Source organism: Engystomops pustulosus, chromosome 7 (assembly GCF_040894005.1).
Source record: "Engystomops pustulosus chromosome 7, aEngPut4.maternal, whole genome shotgun sequence".
NCBI classification, from domain to species: Eukaryota; Metazoa; Chordata; class Amphibia; order Anura; family Leptodactylidae; genus Engystomops; species Engystomops pustulosus.
The window spans coordinates 101,060,625-101,076,792 of NC_092417.1; positions in this window are offsets into that span (position 1 = coordinate 101,060,625).

The window sequence follows — 16,168 nt, forward strand, 5'->3', positions numbered from 1 at the left end:
GTGTTGTCAAGGGAAAGAATCCTTTGAGGATAGGATGAGCTGCACATATAGCAGTAATAAAACCAGCCGAGCCTGGAATTTTTATCTGGCAATAAAAGATAATGTCAGCTATAAAGAAACTTGGAAGCCCAGCACCCCCCGGGCACACATTCCACCGTCTGCTGATTGCTGCAAACACAGCACGGGCAGAGCACTGGGAGTTCGCACAACTGAATACAAACAATATACTGGGCACACAGTACAGAGGGCAAGAAGCAATGGAAGCAGGAATGGCATAACCTCTGAGCAATAAGTGTTCATTTCAACAAAAGAGTAGGTCACAGAGAGCACGATGGACACATAATAGCACCAGGAGTGTTAATCTATGGCTTTCACAATACCCCAAAGTCTCTTCAGTAAGGGGAGTACAATGTAAGAATGTCCTTGTGGAAGACAAGCATTACTAGCTTATAAGAACCTTGCACCAAGAATGCTAGAAGGTCATAACCAGAGATTAGCATACTCAAAATTTCCATTTAGGTTCGGCTGTACTCCATGCCACCTGAACAGCCTATCCGGCATATTACTACCCTTAGCATGGCATTGATTGGCAATGAGTATCCAGTTTTCCAAGTGTCTTGGATCTGATTCATTTGCTTTTTGCGTTTTTCATGCACGTTTTTTTTTCAGGACAACACGCATAAAAAAGTCTCATGACCGTGGTCTATCTTTTATATGGCAACTGATCAGTGAAAAATGCATTACAGTTGCATGTGTCTCAGAGTGCAATTGAGTACAATAGGTCAGAGTACAACGCAAGTTATACATGCATAGAACTGGCGCGTAAAAAAACAGTATTGTGAAAGGGGCCTTATCTATTTGTTGCGTTCTCGTTTTTAATTATTTTTTTTTTACATTCTAGAGCAGCGGTGTTTTTTTGTGATACAATATGCAAATGAGCCAGAGATGCTCACTAGAGCACTTCCCATCTCCATGGGCTGACAATTTATTCACACCCCCATTCTTTTAATGTTAGCTGTTGTATCGCCCTTGTATCTTTCAGACTGCTGGTGCTATTAGCCGTCAGTTTGAGAATCTTGCAGGGACTTTCCTTATTAGCAGGTGGCTCGATAGGAATGCACGTGCACGATTTGCAGATTGCTGGTGCACGTCACCAACAGTCTGAAAGATACAAGGTGGGGCCAAGCTAAAATGGAGCCTGGAGGAGCTATGATGAGTGTCTCCAGCTATTTTGTATATTTAAGTATATTTTCCCACAATGTTGCCGCTCAAGGATTGTAATAGAAACGTTTTAGGAAGCAAGAGAACACGAGTAGGTAAGTTATAGGAGTCTAAGATCAGTATATCTGATGGTAGATTTCCGTTAAAGGAAATCTATCGTGAAAATCAAGCATGATAAACCAGGGGCACCAGTTTGCACCACTTTAACAATCTAAACATGGGATGCACTTATTCTCAATGTCTTATCATGGTCAGTTATGAGCTTAAAAGGGTAAGCGCCACTTCATTGGAAAAAAAAATCCCTGTCCCACAGGGAGGGGATTGCATTATTTCTTTTTTTAAAAATTTTTTTCCGATGCAGTTTTTGATGTCCAAACCAGGAGTGGAGTTAAAAAAGAAGATGAGCAGCTTCACTCAATGATATGTTCTCACCCATTATGAGCCATACCTGCTTTTGTACAGAGAACAGGAAAGTAGACTGACCGACCCTAGCAACCAAAATCTAAGAGAAGGAATTAGCTTTGACTGGAGTGGACACTTACTCATAGATCCAGGCACCATGAATGTGGTATGCGTCTTATATTTGTTATCCATGGCCTCCTTTCTTCCAAAATCAACTTTAAAAATTATGCTAAGGAAGGAGGCCGTGGATAACAAATATAAAAAGATTATCACAGTCACTGTGCCTGGATCTATGAGTAAGTGTATCTGGTTTATCATGATGGATTATAATGGTAGATTTCTTAAAACGTAACAGATATCTTAGGCTGAGGGATGGTGAAGCAGCCCATACACATAATATTCATATTGAGCAAACCCTTCAATTTTATTGGGACCAGGTGACATCCTTAAACAAAATCCCAAGCAGAGCATGTATGGCCTTCAAGGACATTTACCACCAGTTTACTGAGTGTAGATGTGTCCTAATAAGAAGTTCCAGGGGAAAGATGTTCCACAGGACTTCTTTTATTCTAATATATGCCGTGTTTGCGGAAATATGGAGTAATAAAAGTTATGCTAATTACCCTGGAGCGCTCAGGCTACGTCACCCGAGCACCTCAGGGAGTATTTAATTTATGCACTGCCCCCTTTGTGCTAGTGTAGCATAGAGTAGGTGATGGATGGAGCTTCTAGCGCAACAGGGGGAGTTTATAAATTAAAATACGAGGCTCCCTAAGGAGAATTGGTGACGTAGCCTGAGCACCCCAGGGTAATTAGCATAACTTTTAAAACTCTGTATTTCCACAATCACTGCATATAGTGGGGGAGGAACATCACTAAACTGATGATATATTTCCTTTATACCTGTAAAGGTATAGAATGGGATCAAAGTCAGGAAAAACATCTTTCAGTCACTTAGCAAAATGTATATCATTTAGAACCATTATAGCTTTTACTGACAGGGCAGGTCACCACTGTTTTGTGGGGTCAGACCCCTATGATATTAGGTACAGTGTTTATTCAAAATTGCAGCTTTATGATCACTGTATTTTCCAATGTTCAAGTCCAAAGAACTTTTATGAGAAGTACAGTGCCATCTGCTAGGCCACTTTCAGATAGATGAGAATGAGGTGTGATACTGGACATAGCCCATAGAAGTGTCACATCTTGTAAGGACAAAATCTTACATCAATCCATGAAAATGATATCAGCCTTTCAGCTGACAAGACAATATTGCATGCCTTAGCGTAGCTTCCTTCCACGAGCCACAACCGTTAGCCTTCAATCACAAAATTCCTGAAAGTTCATATGAGTAAAGCTCCAACAAAGAACTATAATGTAATATCTATGCATGAAGCATATGTGAAATCTATATATGGCCTTTTTCGTGGTCATTTCATTACTCTTGTAAGAATTAGTCTTGTCACAAGCCTAACAGGGGAAGTAGCATGTTACTCGTCCTGTGGCTGGGTCAGGAGGTTAATTGTAGCATGGCAGACCAAACGCTCCTATTCTAGATCCCATTTATCACAACAGATTCCTCTGGAATTATACTAATGATTCAGACTCCCAGTCCCCCCACCCAACACACAAAGAAGCGCACATATTCCCCTTCATTACCTACAGCTGAACTGGCCCAGAGATGGATCGTTAGCGGCCGGCCTGCTATTTATTCCCTGCTGGGTCCTGCCTGTCACAGGAGCAGTTATGAATGAGCCTCCACGGCTCTGTATTGATCAGGCTGCCAAGTCCAGGACATGTCACCAAAATTAGGGCCACACTGGGGACCAAAGCAAAGGAATTAACTCTTTGTTATACATAGAAGTAACAAAGTAACCTAGAACTGTTATGCAAATTAGTTCCCTTAGGTGGTAAATATTTGTTTAATGTAAAGAAGAATGTACTGAACCTGTGCTCGTCACCTGCCAAGACTCCTGATAATACAGCTCATGTAGTTTTAGGGTTTAAACGTGTGCCCATCTGGCTGTAGGCACACGTCACCGTGCTGGAGAGCGCTGCTCGCCCCTCTTGTCTCCATAGAAAAGTGAGCGGCCAGCACCGCAACACGTCAAAATATAAGACCGTAAACGGTCACGTGTGCTCACTGCACCGTGACCAGGCGCCATAGACGTAAGTGGGGACAGAGACATTTTGTGGGAATGAGCACAGTCCTACAGGTTAAGCTACTGTAAACTTAGAAACCTAGAAAGTTCCCTGGCAACACAGTTACATCAACAATATGAATAATGCTCCATATTTTATGTTATTTTGGTGTTGTATGAAATTTTATGATATAACCTTTGAAGTACATTATATATAAAATTGTTTTTACTTCATTTATTTCTCTTTTATTTTCTGAAGCACTTTACAGAAAATGCCATCAAGCACCGTCTACAGTAGGGCTCCCTATCTGAATTCACAATGAGAGGAAACCAGAGTACATAGAGAGAACATACAGACCTCATGCAGATGTTGCCCTTGGTCAGATCCAAATGCAGGACTTCAAGGAAAGAGAGCCAACCACTGAGCCACCCTGCTGCCCAGAATGATAAAATAAGCACATCATGTTCAGCATGTAATACTAGTGCCCTGTGAGTGATTATAGTACTGTACTCTGCATGGTACATATCTGATTTATTGTGTGTTTATTACTTTCTATGTTACATGATTAGCAATTACACTATAATGTTTAATGGAAAATACATGACATGTGAGATAATTACAGTAAAGAAATGCTCTGCAGGTAATTACAGTATAATGTACTGCATGTTGTATGACTGCTCTGCAGGTAATTAGGGTATAATGCACTCCATGTTATAAGACACTTCTGTAGGTAATTATGGCCTAATGTACTCCATGTTATATGACTGCCTTACAGGTAAATACAGTATTATGTACCCCATGCCATAAGGCATTCTGTAAGTAATGATGGTATAATGTACTCAGCGCTATAAAACTGTTTTGTAGGTAATTACGGTAAAATAAATAAGACAGTTCTATAAGTCATTGTGTATTCTCAATGATATGTAACTTTTCTTCAGGTAATTTTGCTATAATGTACTCCATGTTATTTGACTGCTTTGCAGGTAATCATGGTAAAATGAACTGAATGGTATAAGAGAGTTTTAAAGGTAATTCCGCATGTTGCGGATCGGGTTGACGGATTACTCGGAGGGGCTGGTGAGGAACCAGCGGTCATGGTCCACATTGGCACTAATGACAAAGTAACAGGTAGATGGAAGGTCCTTAAAAATGATTTCAGAGATTTAGGCCATAAGCTCAGGGCAAGGACCGCAAAGGTAATTTTCTCCGAAATACTGCCTGTACCACGTGCCACACCAGAAAGGCACACCAGATCAAGGAGGTAAATAAGTGGCTCAAAAGTTGGTGTAGGAAGGAGGGTTTTGGGTTCATGGAGAACTGGACTGACTTTTCAGTTGGCTACAGGCTCTACAGTAGGGATGGGCTGCACCTCAATGGGGAGGGGGCCGCTGTTTTAGTTGAAAAAATGGCTAGAAGGTTGGAGGAGTGTTTAAACTAGAGACCTGGGGGGAGGGCAACTACACTTGTGCAGGGCAAATAGACAGTGTACATAGAGAGCTGGGAAGAGTCATAGTCCATGGGGGAGGAAGGGGGGCTTGAATGAGATTGGGGAATAAGGACAGGGAAAACCATATAAAGTGTGTGTACACAAATGCCAGAAGCCTCACAAACAAAATGGAGGAACTGGAACTCTTGATGTTGGAGCGGAAATATGATATAGTGGGTATCAGCGAGACATGGCTGGACAGTAGCTATGACTGGGCTGTTACTATAGATGGTTATAGTCTTTTTAGAAAGGATCGTATAAATAAAAAAGGTGGAGGGGTTTGTTTATATGTGAATTCTTGCCTCAAGCCCGTCCTGCGAGATGACATCAGTAAAGCAAATGTGGAGTCCCTATGGGTGGAGATAAGAGGAGGGAAAAAGAATAATAATTACCCAGATATCGACTGGGGGGCAGAGACCTGCAGGTCCTTCAAAGGCAGCAGATTCTTGTCAACAACAAAAGACAATTACCTGTCGCAACTAGTCCTGGAGCCAACAAGAGGGGGGGCACTGCTGGACCTTATCCTAACCAACAGACCTGATAGGGTATCAAAACTACAGGTTGGGGGGAACCTGGGGAATAGTGATCATAATATCATTGATTTTGTATTACGCTTTACTAAGAGCGTTAGTGAAGGGGCAACCAACACTCTAAACTTCAGGAGGGCAAATTTTCAGCAACTAAGGGAATACCTTAAAGGCATAGACTGGGATAATGTTCTCAAAGACAAAAGCCCCCCCCCCAAAATGGGACTTTTTCTCATATATTCTGAAAAAGTCCTGTGAGAAACACATACCTTATGGGAAAAAGCATAAGAGGAACAAGATAAAGCCAATGTGGCTAACTAGTCTTGTAAGGAAAGCAATAAGCGAGAAAGATAAAGCGTTTAAGGTGCTAAAACGTGAAGGTAGCAATGAGGCATTACAGGATTATAGAGAGAAAAATAAATCCTGTAAAAAGCAGATAAAGGCCGCAAAAATAGTGACTGAGAGAAATATTGCCAGGGAGAGCAAAAATAATCCCAAATTATTTTTCAAGTATATAAATGATAAGAAACTAAAAACAGAGAGTGTGGGTCCTCTTAGAAATAACATGGGGGTCATGGTGGAAGGAGATGAGAAAAGGGCCAATCTACTGAATGTCGCCTTCTCAACTGTCTTTACCCAGGAAAATCCCCTGGTGGAAGACACAATGAGGAATAATGTAAATTCTTTTTATAATGTCAACAGTTTAACCCAGGAAGAGGTACGGCGCCGCCTTGCAACCACTAAGATAGATAAATCACCTGGGCCAGATGGCATACACCCCCGGGTTCTGCATGAATTATGTACGGTGATAGACAAACCTTTATTTTTAATATTTGAAGATTCACTGAGGACTGGTTATGTTCCACAGGAATGGCGCATAGCAAATGTGGTACCAATATACAAAAAAGGATCAAATAGCGATCCTGGAAACTACAGACCCGTGAGTCTAACTGCAGTGGTGGGGAAAATATTTGAGGGGTTTATTAGAGATGCTATCCTGGAGTATCTCACTGTGCACAACCTTATAACCCAGCGTCAGCATGGGTTTATGAGAGATCGGTCCTGTCAGACTAATCTGATTGGTTTCTACGAGGAGGTAAGTTCCAGACTGGATCTGGGGGACGCTGTGGATGTTGTATATCTGGACTTTTCAAAGGCATTTGACACCGTGCCACATAAAAGGTTGGTATATAAAATGAGACTGCTGGGAGTAGGAGAAAATCTGTGTATTTGGGTAAGTAATTGGCTTAGTGATAGAAAACAGAGGGTGGTCATTAATGGCACATTCTCAGATTGGGTTGATGTTACCAGTGGAGTGCCACAGGGGTCAGTATTGGGGCCACTTCTTTTTAATATTGTTATTAATGACCTTGTAGTGGGTTTACACAGTCAAGTTTCAATATTTGCAGATGATACTAAGCTGTGTAAAGTTATAAATACTGAGGTCGATAGTTTAGCATTACAGAGGGATCTGTGGAAGCTTGAGGAGTGGGCAGAGAAATGGTTGATGAGGTTTAATGTAGATAAATGTAAAGTTATGCACTTGGGCCATGGTAACAAAAAGTATAATTATGTTCTAAACGGTCAATTCCTTAGTAAAACAGAAGCTGAAAAGGACTTGGGGGTATTGGTGGATGGTAAACTTAATTTTAGTGACCAGAGCCAGGCGGCTGCTGCTAAAGCAAATAAAATAATGGGATGTATCAAGAGAGGAATAGATTCTCATGATAAAGACATAGTTTTGCCCTTATACAAATCCCTGGTCAGACCACACATGGAATATTGTGTACAGTTTTGGGCACCAGTGTATAAAAAGGATATAGTAGAGCTGGAACGGGTGCAGAGGAGAGCAACCAGGATTATTAGGGGAATGGGGGAACTAGAATACACTGACAGATTAAAAAATTTGGGATTATTCAGTTTAGAAAAAAGACGACTGAGGGGAGACCTCATTACAATGTACAAATACCTGAATGGACAGTACAAGGATCTCTCCAAAGATCTTTTTATACCTAGGCCTGTGACCAGGACAAGGGGGCATCCTCTACGGCTAGAGGAGAGGCGATTTTACCATCAACATAGACAAAGGTTCTTTACTGTACGAGCAGTGAGAATATGGAACGTTCTGCCGCTGGAGGTTGTAATGGCGGACTCTGTACATGTTCAAGAGAGACCTGGATGACTTTCTGGAGAGAAAAAATATCACGGGTTATGGGGATAAAACATTTATTTAATTCTTAAAGGTTGGACTTGATGGACTTGCGTCTCCTTCCAGCCTTATATACTATGATACTCCATGGGGCACATTTACTAAGGGCTTTGCGCCGTTCTTTTGTCAGACTGGGCACGTTCTTCTAGGCTAAAACAGCTTGCACAGGTATTTAAAAAGTGTGTGCGCTTGGATTGTGTCGCAGGCGGCCCTTTTGTGGAGCAGCTGCCCTGGCCTCTATGCAACATGGATTAGGGGGCGTGTCTGCGGTCAGTCCGACTGTTTCGGACCAAGTGTTGTATTTAGTTTGCAAATTGTGTCGCATGCCCTATGTTAAAGGTGCACCAAAAAAAGATGGGGAACTCTGTCGGGACAGTGCAGGGAAGCGATAGATTCATGATTTCTGGTGCACGATCTTAGTGAATAGCCGCATGCAGCATTATACACGGAAATAGCACTTTTTGGCATTTTCCGAATTTCTAAGTAAATGTGCCCCCATGTTATATGACTGCTTGCTAAGTAATTATGGTATAATGTCCTCAATGGAAATTTTGCTATAATATATGTTGAAAATATCTGAAATTACTTCTCTGCAGATAGTTACTGTACTCAATATATATCTATAATGTTCAGTTAATTATTTGACTACTATATAAATATAGTACAGGCAGTCCCCGGGTTACATACAAGATAGGGTCTGGAGGTTTGTTCTTAAGTTGAATTTGTATGTAAGTCGAAACTGTATATTTTATAATGGAAGTTCTAGACAATTTTTTTTCTTTTGCCCCAGTGACAATTGGAGTTTCAAAATTTTTGGTGTAATTGGACCAAGAATTATCAATAAAGCTTCATTACAGGTATCTTACAGCTGATCATTGCAGTCTGGGACTATAGTAAAGCATCCAGAGAGCTTCACCAGAGGTCACAGTGGGCAGAGGGGTCCGTCTGTAACTATGGGTTGTCTGTAAGTCAGGTGTCCTTAAGTAGGGGACCGCCTGTACCGGGATAATGAAATCCCAGTTATATAAGCACTAGAGATCAGCGAACACACTCGTCCGAGCTTGATGCTCGTTCGAGCATTAGTGTACTCGGAACTGCTCGTTGCTCGGAAGAATACTTCGCCCGCTCGAGAAAATGGCATCTCCCGCCGTTTTGCTCTTTGGCGGCCAGAAACAGAGCCAATCACAAGCCAGGAGACTCTGCACTCCACCCAGCATGACGTGGTACCCTTACACGTTGATAGCAGTGGTTGGCTGGCCTGATCAGGTGACCCTGGAATAGACTAGCCCCTGCCCGTGCTGCTCGCATAATTCTCTGTCTGGATGGCGTTAGGGAGAGAGCTGCTGCAGGGATAGCATTAGGGTGTTATATTAGCTTACTGTTAGGCAGGAGTGAGTCTACAAGAACCCAACAGCCCTTGTTAGGGCTACAATAGCGTTATGTTTTGTTTTTTTTTTGGTTTGCTTATGGCTGGCCTTGCTGGCACTAGTATTGCAGCTAGTACCATATTGTGACAAATTTGCAGGGAGACTTGCGAACGTTATATTTAGCTCTTAGTGACACACATATCCATCTCAAACACAGTCTGACGATTTTTTATTTTTTTTTTCAAAACTTAAAGTGACTTAAAATCCAGTTGTGTGCTGTCATTGTAGGTTAGAAACTAGGCATACAACCGGCTTTCTTAGGGCTACAATAGCATTATATATATATTTTGTTGATTTGCTTGTGGCTGGCCTTGCTGGCACTAGTAGTGCAGCTATTACCATATTAAGACGAATTTGCAGGGAGACTTGGGAACGTTCTATTTAGCTCTTAGTGACACACATATCCATCTCAAACACCTAAGTGGGACAATTTATTAGGGGTTTGATTGAATTAGGCACAGTCTGCTTTTTCTTTTTTTCTTTTTTTACTTTTCTTTTTTTTTATAACTCAAAGTCATCAGGCACAGCACAAAATCCAGTTGTGTGCCGTCAGTGTATGCTAGAAACTAGCCATAGCAATAGGATAGCATCGTTTTGTTAAAAAAACAAACACAAAAAAACACCAAAAAAACACAAAAAAACTTTACAGTTTACACTTTAATTTTGAAAATGTTGAACCCGTGGGCGTCCAACTACTGCAGGGGTCAGAGGCCGGGGTCCTGGGCGGGGTGAGACACCACCTGCTGATGAGGGAGCAGGGGTACGCCGCAGAGCTACACTCCCTAGGTTCATGTCTCAAGTTACTGGGACTCGTGGTAGAGCAATGTTGAGACCAGAACAGTGCGAACAGGTGATGTCGTGGATTGCGGACAATGCTTCTAGCCATTTGTCCACCAGTCAGTCTTCCACGCAGTCCACCCATGTCACCGAAATCAGCACTCCTCCAGCTCTTGCACCTCAGCCTCCTTCCCCCCAGTCTGCCCCCTCCCAGCAAAATTTGGCATTTGAACCGGCATACTCTGAGGAACAGTTTTCTGGACCCTTCCCAGAGTCACAAACCACTTGTCCGGTTGCTGCTGAGCTCTTTTCCGATGCCCAGGTCTTCCACCAGTCGCAGTCTGTGGGTGATGATGACATTGTTGACGTAGTGGAAGAAGTGTGTAAAGAGGTGTCGGACGATGAGGAGACACGGTTGTCAGACAGTGGTGAAGTTGTTGTCAGGGCAGGAAGTCCGAGGGGGGAGCAGACTTAGGGATTGGAGGATGATGAGGTGACAGACCCAAGCTGGGTTGATAGGTCGGGTGAACACAGTGCTTCTGAGATGGAAGCGAGTCCTCGACGAGAACAGGTTGGAAGAGGCAGTGGTGGGGCCAGACGGAGAGGCAGGGCCAGAGCTGGTGCATCAGCGCCAAATGTTTCACGTAGTGAAGCTCCCGTGGCGAGGGCTAGATTTTCGGAAGTCTGGAGGTTCTTTAAAGAAACACCGGATGACCGACGGACTGTTGTGTGCAACCTGTGCCACACCAGGAGTTCCACCACTACCAGCTTAACCACCACCAGTATGCGCAGGCATATGAATGCTAAACACCCCACTCAATGGAACCAAGGCCGTTCACCTCCGGCCGGGCACACCACTGCTCCTTCCCCTGTGTCACCTGCTGCCTCTGCTAGTCAGCCCCCTGCCCAGGACCCCGGCACAAACACCTCCACACCTTCGCCTCCATGATCCTCCACAGCATCCACCAATGTCTCCATGCGCAGCGTTCAGCTCTCCATACCCCAGACGCTGGAGCGCAAGAGGAAGTACAGTGCAACCCACCCACACGCCCAAGCCGTCAACGTCCACATCTCCAAACTGCTTAGCCTGGAGATGCTGCCCTATAGGCTGGTAGAGACCGAGGCCTTTCGCAACCTCATGGCGGCGGCCGCCCCTCGGTATTCGGCCCCCAGCCGCCACTACTTTTCCTGATGCGCCGTCCCAGCCCTGCACCAGCACGTGTCAGACATAATCTGTGCCCTGATCAACGCCGTTTCTGACAAGGTCCACCTGACCACGGACACGTGGGGCCACTATATATCGCTGACGGCACATTGGGTTAACTTGGTGGAGGCTGGGACCGAGTCTGACCCTGGGGCTGGTCATATACTGCCGACACCGAGGATTGCGGGGCCTACCTCGGTCCAGGTCTCTCAGGCCTACTATGCCTCCTCCCACCCCTCCTCCACCGCCTCCTCCGAATTAGCATCCGTGGGCATGGCGCCATCAGTCGGTAGCTCTAGGCACAGCAGCAGTGCCGTCGCTAAGCGACAGCAGGCGGTGCTCAAACTGCTGAGCCTAGGCGATAAAAGGCACACCGCCCAAGAGCTATTACAGGGCATCACGGCGCAGACTGATCTGTGGCTGGCACCGCTGAACCTGAAGCCAGGCATGATTGTGTGTGACAACGGCCGTAACCTGGTGGTGGCTCTGCAACTCGGCAGACTGACACATGTGCCATGGCTGGCCCATGTGTTAAATCTCATAGTTCAGCGGTTCCTCAAGACCTACCCCAATCTGTTTAATTTGCTCACGAAGGTGCGCCGCATCTGTGCGCATTTCAGGAAGTCCAGCACAGATGCTGCCACTCTCAGGGCAGCGCAGCGCCGCCTCCAACGGCCCGCTCACCGACTGTTGTGTGACGTGCCCACGAGGTTGAATTCAACATTATCCATGTTATCCAGAGTTTACCAGCAGCGCAGAGCGATTGTAGACTGCCAGATGCCAACTTCCACCAGAACTGGTAGTCAGGTCAGTCAGCTTCCTCAAGTCTACAATGAGGAGTGGACGTGGATGTCTGATATCTGTCAGGTGCTGAGTAACTTTGAGGAGTCAACACAGCTGGTCAGTGGCGATGCCGCCATCATCAGCCTCACCATCCCGCTGCTTGGCCTGTTGAAAAACTCTCTGGTCAGCATGAAGTCAGAAGCTTTGCGCTCGTCACAAGAGATGGGGGAAGAAGATTACCTTGTTGATAGCCAAAGCACCCTCAGGTCTGTTTCTCAGCGCATATCGGAGCAGGTGGAGGAGGATGAGGAGGAGAATGTTGGCGAGACAGAAGAGGGGAGCATTGCTCAGTCCTTCACTGTTCAGCGTGTATGGGCAGAAGAAGAGGAGGAGGAGGAAATGGACAGTCAGGCCAGTGAGGGGAGTGAATTCTTGCGCGTTGGGACTCTGGCGCATATGGCAGATTTCATGCTAGGCTGCCTATCCCGTGACCCTCGCGTTCAAAGAATTTATTCCAGCACCGATTACTGGGTATTCACTCTTCTGGACCCAGGGTACAAGCAAAGTCTTTCCACTCTCATCCCTGGAGAGGAAAGGAGTGTGAGAATGCATGAATACCAGCAGGCCCTGGTACACAAGCTGAAGCAGTATTTCCCTTCTGACAGCGCTAGCGGCAGAGGGCGAACTTCTGCGGGACAAGTAGCGAGGGAGAGTAGGCGAGCAGGCAGCTTGTCCAACACTGGCAGGGATACGCTTTACAAGGTATTTGCCAGTTTTATGTCACCCCAGCAAGACACTGTCACCTGTCCCCAGTCTCGGCAGAGTAGGGCTGATCTTTACAGAAACATGGTGAGGGAGTACGTAGCTGACCATACCATCGTCCTAAAGGATCACACAGCTCCCTACAACTACTGGGTTTCAAAGCTGGACATGTGGCTCGAACTGGCGCTGTATGCCTTGGAGGTTCTTGCCTGCCCTGCCACTAGCGTGTTGTCTGAGCGGGTTTTCAGTGCAGCTGATGGCATCATCACCAATAAGCGTACACGCCTGTCGACTGACAGGCTGACGCTTATCAAGATGAATAAAGCCTGGATTTCTCAGGATTTCCATTCTCCACCAGGTGAAAGAAGCTCAACCTGAATAATGTATGCACTTCTCCTCCTCATTTTCCTCCTTCTCCTCCTCTTTGTACACTAAAGCAGAGGAAACTGGCTATTTTTTGCCAGGGCGAACTGGCTCTAGGTATAGTACTCTATGTATTTAATTTTTCTGGAGGACCACCTACCTGCTCCTCTGGTTTGAAAACTTTTTTGGACTGCCACATATAGGCACTATCCAAATTTAATTGTCTCCATAGCAGCCTCCACACGTCGTCTTTATAGCTGCCACCACACGTTGTCTCCATTGCTACCTCCACACATCATCTCCATAGCTGCCTCCCAAAGTCGTCCATATAGCTGCCTCGATACATCGTCCCCTTAGCAAACGAGCTGTGTAAAGCAGAATTTGGGGTTGTTTTCATGGCTTCCACATCAAACTTGTTAACTTTGTCGCCACCCTGCTGTGTTATCCACAAAATATGCTGGCAAACTTTTATGATTAACCGATATTATTTCAGCGCTTCTTGCGCATCTGTTTACATTACCCTCACCCGCCATAACCAAAACTTATAAGAACACTACTACACTTGATCTTATACAAAAGGTTCTTAGAAGTGAGGTTTGTAGCCCCCGCCTGCTTTGAAAATGATACTTTTTTTCAAAGGAAACGCTTCTGGCCCCCAGGCCCATTTTGGGTGGGGAGGAGCGGAGAGACAGGGGCTTGGACAGGCGAAAGCTCGCCTGGCAGCGGACCGCCAACTCCATCCCAAGATTAGGCAGCCTCAGAGGCATCCATGCATACTGCCCCTGCTGTTTCCTGTCCATTTCGCCTCCACGATCCTCCACAGCGTCCACCAATGTCTCCATGCGCAACTTTCAACTGTCTATACCCCAGACGCTGGAGCGCGAGAGGATATACAGCACATCATCCCCTTAGCAAACGAGCTGTGTCAGGCAGAATTTTCAGGTGTTTCACCAGATACATAATGGAACTCGGCGCATCTGTCGCCGCCATGCTGGAGACCTGAAGTTTCAATCATAGCAGTGCAATATGGATGCCCCATACTGTCACCTTCAATCATGGAAGTCTTCTCCATGGCTGCTTCCACATGTCGTCCCCTTATCAAACGAGCTGTGTCAGGCTCATTTTTCGGGTGTTTCACCAGATACGTTATGGAACTTGGTCACTATGTCGCCACCATGCTGTGTTATCGACTAAATATACCGTCAACCTTTTGTTCACATAGGAAATCATGTCAGCGCTTTTTGCTCACCTCCTTTGGTTCCTCTCTGCCACCCATTGGTTTGAAGCCCGAGTCCATTTGGGGTATGTCGCCATGCCCCTCTATAGCCTGCCGCTGCCTCTGCATGCCGTCTTCTATAGTGTCAGGGTCAATTATTGGATGTTTTAGATGCTATCTAGCCTCATTCGGTCACTCTGTCATCGCCATGCTGTTGCCCATAATTTTGGCATAATGGTGCGATTAAGCAGCCTCAGAGGCATCCATGCATGCTGCCCCTGCTGTTTCCTGTCCATTTCCGTGGTGTTTCCATCATTTTCTGAGGTTTCCAGGTGTTTGGCCAAGCTTCCCTGTGCAGACCCTTGGTCCCCTTGAAAAATGCTTGAGTCTCCCATTGACTTCAATGGGGTTCGTTATTCGAGACGAGCACTCGAGCATCGGGAAAAGTTTGTCTCGAATAACGAGCACCCGAGCATTTTAGTGCTCGCTCATCTCTAATAAGCACCATACACTATAATGTACTCCATGCTATATTACTTGCCTGCAAGTAACCATTGTATATTGCTCATGTTATTTTTGGACTATGGAAGTACTCAGGAAATATTGTATTCCATATATATTATATATATATGCAAAATATAGTTATAGAGTGTAATAAATAAAATATGCAACTATATTACTCTGCAGAATATAGTGTACTCCATATTATTTATAATATAATACACTGCACTATTATGTGATCTTTCTGCAGATGAGGTCTGTAATGTACTCCATGTGTTCTACAGGTAACTATGACAAAAAAAATAAATTATATGACAGCAGAAATTATGGGAATGTGTGTTCCAGAGGTATAAAACTGACCTGCAGATAATAGTACAATTGCACGCAATTCCATTGCATGTTATTAAAAACATTTTTTTCCTGTGTAAAGATTATTTCCCATAAATGTAGTCATATGGTCCATTAGAAACGAGAATTGTTCTTGGATACAACCACCACCGTACTCTAGCAGCGATGGCCGGGCATACGCTATTGAGTCCTGTTTGACCACCTAGATTCAGCGTTCATTACCATTTTTTGAGGAGGGACAAGATGGCTACATTTATTGGAAATCATCTTCACACAGGTAAATTTTTTTGGTAACATCAAATTGTATCTATTTGAATACATTTTAATGTGAATGTCCAGTTGGTAATAACCCATTAAGTTTTGAGAGCAAGGTCTGTTCTTTTTTTGTTGAAGAGTTTCCTCTGAAAAGAAGGTGTTCGAGGAGTATCCCAGATCACCCAGTGATCAGCAGTATTCTGTTCAGGAACATGGCAGCAACTATTCAGGCCAAATGTCCTGAAGAAAAAAAACTATGCACTACATGTTACACGCTATACAAAATATGATCTGGAGGAGGAGTAGTCACAAGAATAATCACTATTTCTTGCAGTACGCAATATATATTTATATTATTATTTATTTCAGCCATGTGTGAATTTAGGGCACAATACTTCTTCGAGAAAAAGGTGTTGGCCACTTTACCTCATGTTTTTTGTAATGTGTGTGTGTGTGTGTGAGGGTGCATTCACCGTGGAAGTACGCATGCGTTTTTAAAAACATGGCAACAGCTGAGAAGAGATTTGCCTGATTACATAGCTATT